The 5,286-nt window shown below is 40.2% G+C and overlaps 1 protein-coding gene across 1 annotated transcript in view; it reads right to left on the bottom strand.

Moving 5' to 3' along the window:
- The window catches only part of LOC311358737 (zinc finger protein GLI2-like), a gene marked incomplete at its 5' end in the record, with an annotated part of 33,335 nt that overhangs the window by 12,195 nt on the left and 15,854 nt on the right, over positions 1-5,286 (bottom strand). The window lies entirely within an intron of this gene.

Genomic DNA, 5,286 nt, shown 5'->3' with positions numbered 1-5,286 from the left:
CGGATTGCCCTGTTTGTTATAGTGCCCTACTGTTAGGTATTATTATCCGTCCAAATGTTTAATTTAGGAGCTACAGTCATGGTACAATTAAATGACGCCAAAGGCTAGTGTTGTTAATAACACAAATATTTGTCCTAATTTGAAACCTTCAGCTATTTTTTTTTATTTTTTTATTTTTTTACAATTAACCTTGTGAAACTACAAATATTTGTATGGTGTTAAAGTTATTAGTGGACTTAAACATATTCAACTTAACACTTTCAGAAACATTTCCATTTCTGATTTTGAACTGAAACAAACACTTCAAAACCAAACGTCCCACTGAAAGTTTGGGGATGTTTTTTGGAGGGTGGAGGAAATCACAACATTGCGGTGTGAATGGATTAGTGCAGAGCTCCAGTCATCCACTGATTCTATCTCTTCACGTATGGATCATGTTCCAGAATGCACATTTTTTGAATTCCAACCGCAGATATAGTTCAAAGTGCAAAGAGGGATGTGAACATTTCCTGAGCTGAGCCTGATATATTAAGTAAAAGTTAAATAAAGTTGTTATCTATATATATATGCCCTTGACACGCAACGCAGAATAAAGTCCATAAATAAAGTAGAGACGCATTTCCCTTGAAAAACACTCGGGGCCACTCATATGTAAAACACTGAAAACAAGTTGCATGACACTCCAGAACAAGCTTTGGCCTCAGTTGCAGGCCCTATGTTGACAGCATCACCATGGCTTACCTTCGTTACTTTTTCAATTCTTCCCCAACGACGGTCTTCCAATCACTTGTCTGAAGGAGGAGAACAAAAAAAGCTTTGCTTGCGACGCTCACCGTGCACAGTGCTCACACATGGATCAACGGGGAACGCAAAACGCAAAAATAAGCCACTTCAGACATTGCGCGAAACTCCCGAGAACTTTTTGGTGCAAAAAGTTTCCAAGTGGAGGCTGCTCTACACGATGCGTGCACGGCACCCCGGGGCGCGTTCAGCAAGCGTCTTTCGCACGTCTTTACAATCCATCTTCTCCGCGGGACCAAACTTTTTCTCTGCCGTTACAACCAAACTACTGCGATCGTTCACCCTCCTTTCCAAGTGCTTTGGCGTCGAGGTGTTTCAGAAGTTAAACTAGGCGGCTGCGTTTCAATCGACAGTGGTTCCAGACATGCGGCGGCGAGATCCTCGGGCTGATCTGTTTTCAATCCGATCCCAACTCTCTCTACTCCAACCCCCTCCTCCTCCTCCTCCTCCCTCTCCTTTACTCCCCTTCCTCTCCTTCTCTCTCGACTCCCTTCCTCCCTGGTGAGTCGGGCCGTTTGCTGCGCCAGATGGGCCGACCTAACTCAATCCAGAAGTTGATTTTAGAAAAAAAAAAGTTAGATAAAGTTTCAATCCGGTTCGATTTCACGCGGTTTATTGGTCAACGAATGGTTGTGGGATCCAAAGCCGTCCCGGAAAAGTGTTGAGGTGAAGAGAAAGTAGTTATTACAGGCTGATTATATGGTGCACCGAACCCTTACTATTGTGTTGTCTCTGGATAATGAGTGTTTGTGTGTTTGTCGACAGTGTGAATGTGTGTATATACATGTTGGGTATGGGTGAAACCACGTGTGCATGCCTGTTTCATTTGATGTCTCATTCCTCAATAGTTAAAATCTGTTGGAAATAACTGCAATTTGGCCAACAAAACAAACGACCAGACACAGACCAGTTAAAGCATCAATTTATATTTAAAAAAAACCCCGACAATAATAGTAATAATAATAACATACATAATTATTAAAGAGCTTCATCAAGAATAATGGCAATAATTTGATTTAATTTGTTTTGTGCAGTTTTCATTGTCAAGGTTGACTATAGCATATAGATATATATATATAGATTGGCATATATAGATATATTAGAGGTTATTTAAAACCTTTATCTGGAGTAAATCTACCATTGGCAGATGAATGAGTTTGTCTCGGTATGAGTATAACTATTTGTAAACAAATGATTAAACTCAGTTCATTGAACAGACAAGTAGCAGAACTGCAATCACTTATTTTGAGACCTAGACATTTTCTCTAATACATTTGGAATAGTTGTGATGGTTTAGGTTAGTGTTATTATGTTTTTTAGGCCTGGGCACATCATCACGCAGGCATTATAAACACTTACCTCACAGACCCACATCTGTCTGTCTATTTCCTAATTCAATATTATTTTCACAGCAACTAAATGTAACCCTAACCCTAAATGGATTACTGGGAAGTGCCGCCTGACCATTTGCCAACTGGTGCCGTACATTCTGATCCATTACAATGTTAAAGATCTTAGATGATGGATTATTGATTTGGAGTCTAAGTGGAATGTCTGTTGTAGCCTCATCAAAAGGTAGTATTTTATAGCACGATTATCCCAAACATGCAGTCTCCCCCCACATGTCATTGATTTTTGATAGCTTTTTTTCAAGTCTTTGTGCTTCGACTGTGAATATTATGCACCATGTGGTAATATAGATCTATGTGAATGTTCACACGTAGCATGTCTGGGGTGGATGTCGTATCGACCGGTTTGTGAGAGAGAAAAGGACACATTGGAAGTAGGCCTGTGATGCAGGAACAAAGAGAGAGGTACAGGGAGGGAGAGAGGGAGAGATATAAATACAGGCAAAGGGAGAGCGATGGAGGGATATGTGGAGAGAGAAGATGGATAGGGATAGATATATATGGAGCAGAGAGAGAGAAAGAGAGAGAGAGAGAGAGAGAGAGAGAGAGAGAGAGAGAGAGAGAGAGAGAGAGAGAGAGAGAGTGAAATAGATAGATGTTAGACAAATTATAAATAATTCACTTGATATGTATAGCACCTTTACATTTATTTTTTTTAATTACATTATTCACCATAATGTTCTTATTCAAATGTGCGGCAAAAAAGCATTAAATGGGTAGACATTAGATGTGTGGATGTAGAGAAATAGGGGGCGAGAAAAACGGAGATGATGATAGAAATGGGAGTGAGCGAGAGAACAGAACAGGAGGGGTGTGGGGGGGTGTCTGGGCCCCAAGTGTGCTGCCACCTAGTGGTCGTCCCTGAGGTTGCACCCTGACTCACCAGGCCTCGCTCCCAGCCACTGTCATGTCCTCAGAGAAGGGTGCCTGCCAATATCCCACTCTCCCTTTCTTTCGCGCACTGGCGTCTATCAGGCAGGAATTTTAATGAGCCCGTGGAGTCTTTGTGGTCCCAATAGAAGAATGTGAACAACAAAACGGAGCAGCAGCTGACGGATTAATTTTTTTTTTTTTGGGGGGGAGAATGGAGTATGGAGAAGTGAAGGGTCGGTCGCTGTCGATGACAATGGAGCGGGAGAGGTGAGCCGAACGGAGGAGGAGAGGAAGCGGGGGAGTTCACCTGGTGTGGGAGTGTTTGTGTGTGTGTGGGGAGGGGGGGTGACAGTGAGATCATAACTCCGTTTCCTAATCATGTGCCATAATGCAATCCTCTGACATTATCTAACGTGTCGAGGTGGTCCAAAGGAGGCCTCACGTGAGTGTTTATGGAAAGGACTGGCTCTAATCCGGTATCTGGGGTCGGCTGGAAAGATGAGCAAATAATAATATAATAATAATTTATATTTTGTTCCGCAGCAGCCATACACTATGTGTTTTATAAATATATTTATTATGCTTATATATAATTTCTCACGTAGCCTAACATTGACGAGAGAATGAAGCAGCCAATCGTGCACCTATACGTAATACCTTGTGCCGTCCCCAATGCACAGTACGGGTTACAAATAGGCCAAAAACGCTTTCATTTGCCTTCTTTTTATGTATGCAAACGTTATTAATAAATAGGGCTATTCATATGCACAGTAATAGGCTACATCAACAAGACATTGTATCGGGAAACAATTGCATGGGCTACCTATTCAGAAAAAATCAAAAGTAGCCTATACCTTCAACTAAAGCGTGCCAGAGGACTAAAATTGAAACATAAATGTTGAATAAATTGCAAAACATTCAGTGTTTAAAATTATTTAATGTAAGAATCCGTTTGGGCGCTCACTTATTGTTTGGTATCGATTTAAATTTAAAAGAGGTTCTGTCATTTCTAATATTTCGATTTATGAATGAGAATTGGTTCACTCGTGCCATGCAAAGCGGATGGAAGCGGATGAGATTCCGCTGTGTGTGGCTGAGAGCGCCCTCTGGCGGTGGAGAGACGCTATTGTTCTCAGGTGCCCCCTCCTGGTAGGGTCTTCAACTCTGCCATTAGTTAAAAGAAAAATAAATATAATTAAAGCGATATATATACAACAAGGAGTGAAAAAAAATCTGTCAACTTCGATGAGAAAAGTGATTGGAATTGCTGATATCCTATTTCCACTATTAAAGGCCATCACTTTACAGCCGTTGTTTTTTTCTGGGTTAAACTGCTGATAAGCTGATATATATATATGACAGATATATGACAGCTGATATAGGGGCGTACACTGTTTGGACAGGGAGCAAAGGATGAATTAATAAATAGATAGACCTACAATGATCTCTTGTTTGCGTTGCAGCGCGCTGCAGAGCGCAACGCTTGGGAGAAAGGCAAAAACATAGGATTTATAATGAGGGGGTCCTGCATTGTTTCAATTACTGATACATAACATATTTAATGCATGAATGTATTAATGCAAACGTAGGCCTAGGGATTGCAAAAAAATAATGTCGAAAAAAAGCGAAAAAGGCAACCCGGGCCCTTTCAGTGGGCTTACAATTCAAATATGTTGGAAAATGCCGCCCTCGTGTGACAGAATTGTTTTTTACAATGAAGGCTAATGGTAATACTACAAGCGCGCAATAATCACTAATAACTGATTATGGACCATATACAAGATGTATATGTGGTACTGATAACTGGACTCATTATTTTAAAGTGTATTGGAATCCAGTGTGCCTTTTTGGTGTGGGGGAAATTAATTGGATTGGATGGGTGCGCAGAAAGACACAGAATAGTAATATTATTTTTGTTCAAATCCAATCAACAAATATGTAGTAGATTGATGCGTGTTGTTCGATTTAGTAAGATTGAATAATACTACATAATAAAACGTACACCAAATAACCCATCCACCAGAAACATGTTTGTAAATGTTTTAATAACTATGATATAGTATTATATAGTATTAATAGTATTAATATATAGTATTAATAGGCCTACTGACCTTAAACATACTAATATTTCCCATGATGGTTGTTTGACGGTTAAAATGTCTATAAATGAGAAGTGGGCCCATACTAAACGGGATAAGCTGTA

Source organism: Micromesistius poutassou (assembly GCF_964030765.1).
Source record: "Micromesistius poutassou genome assembly, chromosome: 14".
Taxonomy (NCBI): Eukaryota; Metazoa; Chordata; class Actinopteri; order Gadiformes; family Gadidae; genus Micromesistius; species Micromesistius poutassou.
Note: the sequence above shows the minus strand (reverse complement) of the source record. Positions and strands in the feature narration are given on the sequence as shown.